Here is a 13,810-nt window from a genome sequence, read left to right as displayed (position 1 = left end):
GTCCTATCTCTTACGTTTCAAGACTGCTCGATTCAAATGCAAGATTGTCCTTCCAGAGGCCGAATATGTGAGTATAGCATTAACGGGCTTGGGCTTTGAAATGAAGAAGAAGTTCTATGGGATAGAATTCAGAGATTTGTTTGAATTATCCTTTAAGGCCTCTCATTATGAAAGGTTCTTGGCAGAGGAGTAGGACAGGAAGACAGCACCCAAGGGAACGTATTACCGTGACCCTAATTACGAGGTTGCTGCAGTAGAAACAGAGGCAGATCCAGACATGGCAGTGGCTAAAATCATGAACAAGAAGCCATACGTTTGCAAGGCCTTTGTCCAGATGGAGCCAACGAAGCAGTCAATTCAAAACACTTTTAATAGGCCAACTAGGGCCTATACTTTTGACGTTGGTACAACTGAGGCTATCTTTGATCAACTCCTAGCCGAAAAGCTGCTCAAACTGCCCTTTGGCCACAAGATTCCAACTCTGCAAGAACTGAAGGACAAAGAGTCTTGTAAGTATCACAACTCTTGGAGTCATACAACTAATAACTGCATAGTATTTAGAAATGATATCCAGGAAAAAATTGAGTGAGGGGGAGTTCAAATTTCCCGAGAAGGACAAGCAGCCCATAGGGGTGGATGGCAATCCCTTTCGCTCAGGGTTGAGTACAAATATGGTCTCTGTCAACATGAGAGGCATGCCTAGGACTGCTTCTAGGCAGAAGATAAGTTTGGGAGCCCCTTCCAGAGAAGTATATAAGTCCAGCCCAGGCAGGTACTGGGATCCTTATTATGATGAGAGGGATGTTAAGACTGAGCGGGTCAAGAGGTTTGAAAAATAGAATTCATGGTGGTCCAAACCTACATGGGTGAAGAAACTAGAAAGGCCAAATTGTTCCATGATATGCACAGAGTGTGGCCATCATGTCAGTCCTAGTAAACCAGCCCTAAAGAGCATTATTGTGGGAAGGATTGAACCCCAATCCCAAGAAGCCACGTATATCTAAAGGGAAAAAGGTTGCACGTGAATCTGTCTTCAACCGAATTCAGCCATGTTTGGTTGAAGTTGAGGATGAGCTGGAGAATTTAAGGATATCTGCTCCTTCCAAGGACAAGCCAAGGGCTATGAGACCTCCAGTCACTCCTCTAGATGAATGGCACAGGGTTGAGCATCCCAAGTTTCCTTCTGGACCTCAACCTTTGTCCAAATCTCAGAAGAGACGCCGCCAACGATTCAGGCAAACAGCTAGAAGGGCCGAGGAAGAAACAGATTTACCGAACGATCCAATGATTGAAGATGATCCTAAGGGGAAGATGAAGGGGGAAGTCACAGTTGAAGAGCTTACAGTTGAAAAACCTAAGGCTAAGAGAGCATATGAGCCCTTGGAAAGTACTGTGGAAGAGGCTATCATTGAGCCTCCTCCAAGGGCTTTATCTAAGAAGCAAGTTCCTATAAGGAAGACATACAAGGTGGCTGTTACGAAACCACCTCCAAAGCAAGCTACTGTGCCCAAGAAATAACTTATCTTGGAAAGAACTCTTGAGGAGGCTAGGATTGAGCCTCTTCCAAGACAAATGACTTTACTCAAGAAGACAGCCCTTGTACAGGAAAGTTATTCTCAGGAAAAGTCAAGTAAAGTGAAGTAAAGGAAAAAGAAATCTATTTTCCTGTGAGTGTTCATTTGACAAAAGAATTTTGCAAGAATAATTAAGATTTAGTTGTTCATTTGTCAGGAAAAAGAAACTTTCGGGAAAATTTTGTGAGTGTTCACTCATTTTTCTTTTCCCGCGACGCAAAATCCTGTGTTTTTTGCAGGATCACTTTTGCAGGAAAGTAATTCCCGCAGGAAAACTTAAAAACATGTTTCCCATTACTTTCCTGCCAACTGAACACTACAAAAATCATGGGAAAGTTGATTTTCCCATCTTTTCCTGTACTTTCCTGGCAACTGAACGGGGCCTAAGGGGCCAAGTCAAAGTCTCTGGATGGTTGAACCAAGGAAGCAAGACTAGCACATTCAAATTACAAATAACCGTTAAATGAAAATATACCCATATGATAGAAGCCAAGGTAAAAACTTGAAAACCTTTGATTTAGTTTCTCTCTTTTTAACGTTCAAAGTTTGATGTGTGTGTGTGTGTACACACACACACACACTAGTGCATGCCAGTGCCTGAAGGCACGGCGTAACGCTTTCTAAACACAATTTAAATGAAGTATCAAGCACCGGTTGTTTTTGGATTAAAAAAATAACTTTTTCAAAGTTTTTTTAGATACAATGGTTGTTTTTAACTCCATCTCATATGGGGTGAATTCCGTGTATATGTATGTCTCACCCTATATGAGAGGACGTTACAAATAATCGGTAAATGAAAACCTTTGATCTGATTTCTCTCTTTGTAACGTTCAAAATTTAAAAATAGCACAGATAATGTGAAAGATTTGTCTCTTCTTTTTTTTTCTTTTTTTGGGGGGGAAAGAGAAAATCACAGAGGATTACAATGTAAATAAATCTGAAATTGAAACAAAATTACAAAATTAAACCTTGACCCAAAGTTAAACAATCCTGGGATAGATTGGATAATGGTGGGAGTTTTGCAATTAAAATAGCCATTTAAATTGAGAAAAAAAATGGAGTCAACCTGGTTTCAAATCAACTGTGATTGGGAGTGTGTGTAGAGAGAGAGAGAGGAGGAGGAGGAGTCATTGATCTAGCCTTGGATTTGTGATCAAAACTGTCTCGAAGAAAATCATAGGGCTGAGGAGAGGTGTCGGTTTTAGGAGCGAAAAGCTAGAAAGTGAACACACACACAGAGAGAGAGAGAGAGAGAGAGAGAGAGAGAGAGAGAGAGACTTTGAACGTAAAATCTGATTAGTGGCAATTGTGCAACCTGTTTGAGAGAGAGAGAGAGAGAGAGAGAGAGAGAGAGAGAGAGAGAGAGAGAGTGAGTGAGAGGGAGAGCCGTAGGATTTATGAGGCAAATTAATGGTTAGGATTTATGTAGAACATAAGATTCAAAAACCGTTCTCCCTTATTATGTAGATATATATTTTTTTTGGAGAGATATCTCAATTTTGAACGTAAATTTTGATTAATGACAATTGTGCAATTACCACTGTTTGAGAAAGAGAGAAGGAGAGGGAGAGCCGTAGGATTCATGGAGCAAATTAATGGTTAGGATTTATGTAGGACATAAGATTCAAAAACCATTCTCCCTTATTATATAGATGGTCGTACATTATGTATTTTGTAGAGGTGGCAATCCCAACCCATATTTTGTAACCCGCTCAAATCCGCCCACTTATAACTCATATTTATATGGGTTTAGGTGGGTTAAAAATGGATTCAACATGGGTTGGACTTAAAAGACCCAAATTAACTTTGTTAACTAGTTACGCACTGTTTCGTTTCAATTAGTGCTATCTGATTATGTACCAAGCCTGGCTTGTCGAGTGACGCAAACCGAAGTACTAATGCAAAATATATATAGAGTATAAACAAATCCTACGGGTGTACATGAAATTGTATAGCATTACTTCGGATTCCTACACAAATAATTCGGTTTGTTTCAAGTGTGATTTTCAAGAGTCGGTTTAAAAAATTAGTTCAATTAAATATCGTTAAAAGCTTCACTAGTTCATTTAATTTTTTGTTCCTGAATTTCAAGAGACGAAATATCTAATGAATCGTTTAAGCTTTTATCGATATTCACTTGAGCTAATTTGATCCAAGATCCTTAGAAAAATATTTTAAATGAATTAAACGGCTCAAGTCATTTGTGTGGCATTTCGACGTATGTCTCGCACAATCTGGTTTACATTTGGTGTACCCATAGTCGGGCTATGGAAAAATATAGAGTAGTTCATAGTAGTACTTAATTGAAAATAATTGTTCCTTTTTTCTCCCCAATATTTAATACTCTCTCCGTCCCTTTTTAAGTGTCCTGCTTCGTAACTCCAACTTATTAAAAAGACATCATCATTACACCTTTCACATCAACTTTTTCCTCTACTTTCCCTACTTATCCATCATCATTACACTTTTACTCACTAACTTTTCAAAATAAAATTTACTTTTAGGGACAAAATAGACAATACATCAATTTTTACCTCCCCAACTTTACAAAATGGACACTTATTAAGGGACAGCCCAAAATGAAATACTGAACACAAAAAAAGGGACGGAGGGAGTATTGCTTGTTGTGTTGAGTTGCTCCCGTGATTCCTCTGTTTGGGTTGGTTGCATTGTCATACACAAAAGTGTTGTTGATGGTTCCTCTGTTTGCACCGTGTGGACGGAATAAGAAATCTGTACGTAGTTGGAAAATAATGGGGCAGATTTGGGTCTTATCAATTTCAATCAATTTTTTTTTTACTTTTTCAGTTTCTCTCGTTAATACGAATCAATAAGTCGCAAAAGTTTGACGCAAAATTAACAAATACGAAAAAATTTAAATGAAGACAAAAAAAGAAGAAGGTTTTCTTGGTTGTTTTCTCTCAATTCATACGAGATCAAGGTATAATTTTTACATTGTATTTTCCATCATCGGAAGAGCATAAAAAAGATATCACAGATAAGGAAAAGTGTCGGGGAGAAAGGGAGGGGAAAAAATGAGGAAAAAAAGAAGAAGAAGAATAAGAGGGAAACGGGTCGGGTCGGGTCGGGTCGGGTTTGGGTTTGACTTGATCCAAATTCAACCCGACTCATTTCAACCCGTTTACTATTTGATCCATATTTGACCCGCCCATATTTGATCCGTGACTCATTTCAATCCACCCAAACCCGTCCAGACCCTCTCATTCACCACCTCTAATATTTTGCATTCTTTTTTTAGAAAATTCGTGAAAAATCCTTAGGCAAATATATACTACGACTCTCGTCATCGAATAGCCGAAAAATATTCTCATTCCTTGAGTCCTGGGCAAAGCTTAAATGTGAAAAATTCTTAGGAAAGTTGAAAGCAATTCCATGTAAAGAGATTCTTGAAAAAACTTGTGGTAGTATGTCTTTGTGATTTGTAGGATAATCAATGTAATTATTCAAAAACTAAGGGGCTATTTGATAAAACTAAAAACTGAAACTGAAAGCTGAAAAATTAAGTACTGGAAACTGAATGCTGAAATTTTTAAACTGAAAAGTTGTTTGATAAATATATTAAGTACTGAATTAAAAAAATGATGAATTAATTTTATTCCAATTCTATCTTAATTTACTAACGGTCATAATATACTTTTGGTAATGGTGGTGGAGTGGTGGTGGGGGAGTAGTGGAGGTAGTAGGAGCGCTGGTAGTGGTGGTGGTGGAGTGGTGGTGGTGGTGTAGTGATGGTAGTGGTGGTGGAGTGGCGGTGGTGGTGATGGTGGTGGAGTGGTGGAGGTGGTTGATTGTGTATACAAATTTCATTTATTATTTTTTCCTTTATTGTTACTTGATAAAATTTCGTGAGCAAAAAAAAAAATTATCTCTCTTTTAAGATAAAACATATCTACATAATAAGGGAGAACGGTTTTTGAATCTTATTTCTCTATAAATCCTAGCCATTGATTTGCTCCATAAATCCTACGGCTCTTCCTCTCCCTCTCAAACAATATTAATTGCACAATCGTCACTAATTAGATCTCACGTTGTGACGTGCCTTCAGAAACGGGCAAACCCTAGTATCTATATAATAAGATAGAACTGGTTTTGAATCTAAAAGACAACTAACGGTCCAGAACTATACCCTACATAAATCTACACCCTACATAAATCTACACCCTCCATTCTATAATGGCATTTTGGTAAATACCTAATCTATCCAAGGGCTATCCTAAATGGAATTTTTGGTAAAATTTTGATTTGATTTGAAAATCAATCAGCTGAGTGGGAACCCTAGCCGCAGACAAATCCAGCGACTGTCTCCCTCAATCTCCTCCTCCCTCTCTCTCTCTCTCTCTCTCTCTCTCTCTCTCTCTTCAATCGGCCCACCGCACCATCGCATCCCTCTCTCTCCTCCCTCTGTCGACTCCCTCTCTCTCCCCCCAACCAAACCTTAAGTCCCCGTGGGACCTCTCTGCGTCGACAACGGACAATCCGTCCACTTCAGTCATGATCAGTAGGCAGCGGCGGAGAGAGTTCTCCGGCAGCAGTAGTGGCCAAGTGGTTGTTGCTTCAGCAGCAGTTGTCGTTTAAGCCCATATGTGTTGCTGTGTGGATTTCCGATGGTGAATCAGAGTGCACCAAATGGAGCAAGTACTACGATTTTCTCTCATAATCATTTATGGAGTTCAATTCTCGCTTCATGTTTGATTTCATTTGTCTAATTCCCTGGTTTTGTGATTCAGTGGTGGGAAACCAGCAAAGGAAACTGCATTTCGATGAGTGGGTGGCCTTTCATCAGTGATCAGAGCAAAGGTTTTATGTCTCTCTCTCTCTCAATCATCTGTATGGAACTGCATTTCTGTGTAATGGCTAAAATGTTCGATTATTTGTGTGCTTGAGTAGACCTACGGATCGGGAAAAAGGTCAAGTTTGGTCCAGAATCGAGTCTGACAAAGAAGTGCTTTTGGTTATGTTTATCCTGCTGTTGATTATCAGGTATGTCAAATTTGGAACCTTTTTGGTTTTCTGTGTGTTTATAGGTTTGTATATGTTTGCTTTTATAATGAAGTTTCGAGCTAGGGTTAAGGCTAAAACTACTGAATTGGGGGATTTTATTTTACTGGAAAATGGAAACGATTATCATTTGCGAGCCTTCAAAGTTTGGTGTTTTTACTCGAAAAAAAGAATTCTTCTCTATGTGGCTTTCCTGTACAGAACCCTAACCCTAACTTTGATAATGGAAGAACTAAGTCGATGTCTTGATCTCGGAAAATTGATTGCAGGAAAAGTCGAATTGGGTCTTAGAAACCCAGGGGACGTGCTTTTGGCTACGTTTACCCCGTTGTTTGTTATCAATTAAAATTGTTGATTTTAAGGCAAATTCGGATCCTTTTGTTGGTTTGTCGGCGGTTAGAATGAAGTTTTGAGCTAGGGTTCAGGTTAGACCAGCTGAATTGGGGATTTTATTTTGCTGGAAATGATTTTCATTTGCCTTCAAAGTTTGGTGGGTTTTCTTAAAAGTCCTTTGGCTTTTAGGTTTTTTTTCTTTATTCGAGACTTTAAAAATTGCATTCAAGATGTTTGTAAGAATGCCTCAATGGAATAAAGAAACACATCTACCTGGGTGGCTTTTAGTTTTCTTTATTCATGCCATTTGAGAGGCTTCATAATTTGGTTGAATCTGTGAAATTTGGACTGGAAACAAATTTGGTATGAGTGAGAGAATTGCTAATGCTTCAATTGTTTAAACAATAAGAAACACTATTGTTTAATCAAACCCAAACCCAATAGATTTTGTTCTCTATTGGTCTCTCCGTAAAACCTACAAAACCAACCCACCTTTATCTTTCTTTTTAACAAACATTTGCAATCCTCTCAATTCAAATTTGGAATGCTTTTTGTCTTCTGTATCGTTTTTACTTTGGATTTATTCTAATATCTTGAATAGTCTTTTGTTTTTTTTCCTTCTGCCTCCTACATGTATTACGAAAAGACGGCTCAATTGTCACGCTCTCGATTTTCAACATAATTAAGTAATACATTTCAATAAAAGAGAAACCTCGCATATCATATACGTTACCCAAAGGAGTTTCCCACCTGTTTAATTTACACACAAGTCCTTAAGTTTTGATACTTACAACTTTAGTCAAAAGAAAATTCAATAGTAATTATTTACAAAACCATCTTTAACAAAAAGAGATCTTCACAACGATGACGAAATAACCAGTGATGTCAGCTTCCAAAAGTCTTTTACTGTCAAGCACACAATGCATGCAATCTATTGCCCGGGATCAGAACCTGAAAAGAAAGATTTGGTTGAGCTACACTAGCCCAGTAGAGAATTCTAAGCTCAAGCTATATGTAGTTTGAATGAATCATACACCGAGAATGAATGAGTATGGACAGATACGCCTATAGTACAAGTGACTACCAACAAGCTGCAAATTATCGCCTAAGAGTCCTAGACTTCACATCAATGTCACTAGCCGTTTACTTCTTTAACTAGTTATGTTATTAAGCTCACTTCATTCCACATTTGTCTATAATCAAATCAAAACATCTTATTCTTCTTTGTACGGTAGTACAATCTTTCTCGTGTCCACATTGACCTTCATTAAATCCCTTTATTGCAAAACCTTTCTTTTCTTTTAATCCGGTATTTCCCATCAATCATCACTAGGGTCACCTCGGGTCTAGTTCCCTCGAGCGCAGGGTCACCCCGAGTCTTTTCCCTTAACAATAATAATCAGTTGGGGTCACCTCGGGTCTAGTTCCCTCGAGCGTAGGGTCACCCCGAGTCTTTTCCTCCAATAATATGAATCAGTTGGGTCACCTCGGGTCTAGTTCCCTCAAGCGTAGGGTCACCCCGAGTCTTTTCCCTCAATAACGACCACTTGGGTCACCTTTCACACTTTTCACAATCGACATCATTTCATAATCAATTTCATCATCCCTTTGACGGTTATACCACTGAATTTTAATTAATCATTACGCGACTCCACAAATGTACATGTTCATGCCTTTTCACTAGTTTACCCATTCGCATCTGACATAGCGTATCAAACCCGTACGTATAATCCTACCATACTTTATCCATTAGTTTCTACACTTGAACCTCATAGAGAGAGTGTCAAAAGGATTAAAAGACTTGACGAGTCGAGAGGACACAAGTTATTTTATCATCTCAAACAATTCTTTCTCACATCGATTTTCACTTCAAGCATTCTAAACAATCTACCAATCCACCACATTGATTACATCTCAAACCGTTCCTAATTGTCATCCATGTCAAGACTCTGACTAATTAATTAATACACGCCCTTTTCCTTCAAGTACACCATAATCTCACACGTCCTCACCGTACCTCTAAGTACATTTCCCGTACCTTTACAAGCCACATATTAATCCACGACTAGACTCTACGATGCCCGATTATCTAGTTTCTATACTCGGAGTCCGTAAAAGCATGTACTAAAGGAATATAAGAATTTTACGAGTCGGGAGAGAGAACAGATTTCAATACTACTCATTGAATCCCTAGACATGTTCACTCTAGTCCATTGAATGCCACTCTAAGTGAGATACGAGTAATACTCACCAAAACACTTGGAAGAATGCTTAAACACACTCATTAGAGTCAATGAAAAGCTTCGACATGGGAGTTGAAGGATATAAGGAAGCAGCTGAAAGATACAGCAGCTGAAACTCCTGATCTCCTACCGGTAGGCAAGCAAGTCCTACCGGTAGAACTTGAAAATAGAACCTACCAGTAGGCAAGCAAGTCCTACCGGTAGAACTTGAAAATAGAAACGCAACCTACCGGTAGGCAAGCAAGTCCTACCGGTAGAACTTGAAAACAGAAAGGCCAACATTCAAGTTCGTGCTTGACCTACAAAACAGAAAGGCCAACATTCAAGTTCGTGCTTGACCTAAAGGCCAACATTCAAGTTCGTGCTTGACCTACAAAACAGAAAGGCCAACATTCAAGTTCGTGCTTGACCTACCGGTAGGTAAGGAATTCCAACCGGACCTACAAAACAGAAAGGCCAACATTCAAGTTCGTGCTTGACCTACTGGTAGGCAAGGAATTCCTACCGGTAGAAGTTAGGTACGTTGAGCAGCTTTTGAGCTGCTGCTATACGTTTGAGCTGGTTGACGAAATTTCTCAAATGTTCTACCGGTAGGTGAAAAGTTCCTACCGGTAGGGAATCGATTTTCTGGTAAAGTAACAATGTTCTACCGGTAGAAAGAACGGGCCTACCGGTAGGAATCCAGGAAAAACAGACAATTCTAACAGCAACTACGAATTTTCAATCCAAACTTAAACACGATATTACAAGCACGATTCATGCACCAAATCACTCATAAAACATATAAAGAGAGGTAGAATTTCCTACCTCAAGTCGAGAAGCGAAACCCACGCAAGCTGAGCAAGCCCTAGCTCTCCAAACTTCGAAAAACAACTGAATACTCCTCCTCCGAGCAAGACCCACGAGATACGAACCACAATACGCGTAGGGATGAATGATTGAAGGTTGATTTGAGTTGATTTTGAGTGGGAGTGGAGGAGAGCCGAGAGAGGGATATGTGAGAGTTAGAGAGAGAGCCAAGAGATAGAAATGAGAAAGAGGAAAGCATTCCTTTGGGAATTTTATTGGAAAACCAAGGAGAAATTTTCTCCTACTTTTCATACCACACTCTCTCACGTGCACCTTTCGCACATTTACCCTTATATCCTTCCACAAATACGTCATTCCATATATCCACACCGTTTATCTCGACAAGCCGTACAATTATATAAATAAAAAAATAGGCCTAAAATACGGGTCTCTACATCAATGGCCTGAGAAAAAAAAAGTACACGAAGTACTGCCAAGGGAACAACTTGCGTTAAGGGAAAGGAAAATGCATTGATATGATTCTTTGAATTTGTATAGAGTTCTTACAAAAAAATGTATATGGCATATTTATTTATTTTATTTACCATACGCAAGTTCAACATCTTTCAAGTCTTTCTATCAACACTACGCAAGTTCGACCTCCCCAACAAAGAAATGTTGGGATTGTGATACGTGACGAGTAAAATGTCAATTGCATCCGTAGCAATGGTAAGTCCATACTATTGATTTTCACTTCAATGTATTTTAGGTTGGAACAAACCCTCAAGAAGTGGTACACCTTCCAACAACAATAGGTAGATGTCAAGATCTAAATGAATTATTGTCGACAGTTTATCCCCAACTAGGAGTGGCAACTGCATCAACCCCAACATTTTTAACTGAACGCACAATTCTCTCTACTCGAAATGATGACGTGAATGCTATAAATGGCACTGCACTAACTATTTTTTTTCCAGGAAACAGATACACTTACCTTGCTGCCAACAAGATGTCTGAAGATGACGGAATGGATAGAAGCATCACTAACCGGTATCCCAACGAGTATCTAAACTCACTAGATCCTACTGGGCTACCACCTTTTAAGCTAGAGTTGAAAGTGGGTTGTCCTATAATTTTGCTTAGAACCCCAAAGGATGGATTTTGTAATGGGATGAGGATGATGGTTGGAGGATGTGGCACCCGTATTGTTGAAGTTAAGATTTTAACAGGCGATAAATTTGGCCACTTGGCTTTCATACCAAGAATATCTCTGTCTCCGTCATCTTTAGATTATCCTCTCCATAAGACAATGCATCAATTTCCAGTACGTTTGGCATATGCTATGACTATTAACAAAGCACAAGGACAATCTGTTAAATTTGTTGGGGTCAATTTGCGTACACCTGTGTTTAGTCATGGGTAACTATATGTGGCATTGTCAAGGTGCACGCCTTTTGACCGCATAAATGTCCTCCCCGAAGAAGCAATAGATTCCACTACCAATATTGTTTATCCTAAAGTTTTCTATAGGGTGCTTTATCATACCAAGTACAATAGGTTGCATGGTATTAAAAATGTTTTTTATTTTTTTAGTTACCATATATCATCAAATAAACAAATAATTTGGTCTACTAACTAGGTTTCTATTAACATATCACTATTCTTTTTTAGGATTGGGACCAAGAAGCCTTGAAGCTCAGACTGATCAATACAAGTTGAAGAAAACGGTGGACTAATAAGGTGTCTATAGTGTTTGAACATTTTCCATGAACGGTTATTGTCATACTCAAAATTCAGATTATGTGTACTCAAATGTAACCATGTGATGTGCATGCTCGAAATAGGTATGTAGAAGTGAAGCAATGACGTTTCGGACAATCATGTTGAGGATGTGTGGACACGTTCAACATCGGCTGTGTTTGTGTACGGACTTCTCTATAGATACTCTTAGCGTTATGTTTTATCATCCGGCTCTTTTTTGCGAGTATGACATGTTTTTCTATGACAGCAAGGCTTTGTAGCAAAACAGCTTCTTTGTGAGACAGAGTACTCTGTTTTATTCTTTCTGAGTTTGCCAGATTCAATGACGTTAAGACAGAGCACTAGCAAGGCTTTGGTGTTTGGATGGTCTCTTTTGTTTTTTGTTTTGGTGTAACGGTTTTTTAATCTTAACTATAACCAACAGTGTACAATTATCTCCTATGAGGCTATCTGCTATGAGGCAATTTTGGCCTTATCTGCTATGAGGCTAAGCTGCCATCCTTTGCGGTGGGTCTTAAATAGATGAAGCTGCATTGTGTGGGATCTTATTACCCAATATGTAATAGTTTCAGGTGTTCTTTTGCCTCTTTGCAACTCCCAACTCTAGGGAGGGCTAAGAGTTCCACTGAACGTATATCTAATGAATTTTTTTTTTGATCCAATAGCCAATGACTTCTGTTGCTGCTATTAATTGAAGAATGTTACGTGTTAGTACAAATCTGACATGTCACCTACCAAAACCAAGGGGGTGAGGGCAAACTAGTAAAAACATTTTTAGAAAGGGGCTGCATGGGATACATACACACTACAATAGGGGATTAGGAAGGAACCCAACAAATAAATTGGACCGGCCAGTAATTTCTTGAATATATAAAGGCAAACGACACAAGACCTTCATTTATAAGGTTCACTATTCCACCTACACCTGTCTCCTTAGCTCACAAAGTTGGACAATATGTGGTCAGCCAAATAAGATTTCATAGCACACATCTTTTTCTTTTCATTAATTTTTCAACCAAGAAACCAAAGGGGATACAAATATGTGGCTCCCACTGTGGAAATTTTCAGTGAAGCGTCCTATAAGCAGACAATTACTACACCTTGCAGGCTATAGCGACACCACTGAAAAGACAGCCATCCTCTACTCTACACGCTCTCCGTTTGAAAAAAATTTCGGGTGGGTAACATGTGGTGCCGCTTGGCGCATCCGAGTCGTCCATTGTATATTTGGACGGCTCAACTTTGAAGAGAGAAAAAGAAGAGAGAAAGTGTTGGAGTGAGAGGAGAGAGCGGGTTTCAATCCGAGCCGTTCAAAAGTGTAATTTGATGGCCCGAATGTGCAAGCAGGTACCACGTGAGACATAAAAATTTCTCACTCTATCTAGACTTTTTGCGTCCCTCTTCGTTCTCTCTCACCTCACCTTCCACACAAGCTTCTCTCTCTCTATTTTCACGTCCACTCCATTCATGGCTTCTGCTATCAACGAACGACTCTAACCTCAGAGTCTAACTCTGTTTGTTTCCAAAAAGTAACAATTGGCCTAGGAACAGCGAGTAGTGCAGTCCTAGGCCTGATGCGGGCGTGCCAGGGCAGGATTGCTGCCCAAATTCGTATCAAGGCTTGGAAGCCTTAATCCAACTTCTAACTGGACGAAAGTGCACGGCCTAAGGGTGGAGACCGTGAGGAGGTTCGTGGTTTGCCTTTGCGGGCTAAGGACTTAAAATTTCCTAATCGTGTGAAAAATGGAAAGAAAGGTATAGCAAGGCCTAAAACAGAAATAAAAGGACTTCATTAACGGTTTAATAAAGTCTGATTACAAGGAAATGAAATAAAATCTAGGCTTGGCTAGATTGAACGGGAAACTAAAGATAATTGAAAGATAAATATGCATAAGCCGTGGGCTTGATGGTCGGGGACCGAAAGATAAAAATAGTTAAAAGATAATTGAAATGTAATTTGGATAAGCCATGGGCTTTGATGGTCGTGGACCTTTGCCAAGGCCTTTAACTCTGGTATTTATAGGAAGATGTTCTAGGTCTTGAGCTATTCAAGCTGCTTCCATAGGCCTTCATGCATGGCTGCCAAGTGTC

The 13,810-nt window shown here is 39.3% G+C and overlaps 1 protein-coding gene and 1 long non-coding RNA gene across 2 annotated transcripts in view; one reads left to right on the top strand and one right to left on the bottom strand.

Moving 5' to 3' along the window:
• LOC131327215 (disease resistance protein RPV1-like) overlaps window positions 1-13,810 on the top strand; it is a 59,538-nt gene that overhangs the window by 25,456 nt on the left and 20,272 nt on the right. The window lies entirely within an intron of this gene.
• On the bottom strand, window positions 5,900-10,509 carry LOC131327225 (uncharacterized). The gene is made up of 3 exons (XR_009200241.1): window positions 10,414-10,509; window positions 6,918-7,576; window positions 5,900-6,275 (listed from the first exon to the last, which is right to left on the bottom strand). It is a non-coding gene; the product is annotated as an uncharacterized LOC131327225 (long non-coding RNA).

The sequence above is a fragment of the Rhododendron vialii genome, chromosome 5a, assembly GCF_030253575.1.
Source record: "Rhododendron vialii isolate Sample 1 chromosome 5a, ASM3025357v1".
In the NCBI taxonomy this organism is placed as follows: domain Eukaryota; kingdom Viridiplantae; phylum Streptophyta; class Magnoliopsida; order Ericales; family Ericaceae; genus Rhododendron; species Rhododendron vialii.
This window is presented reverse-complemented; position numbering and strand designations above follow the sequence as displayed.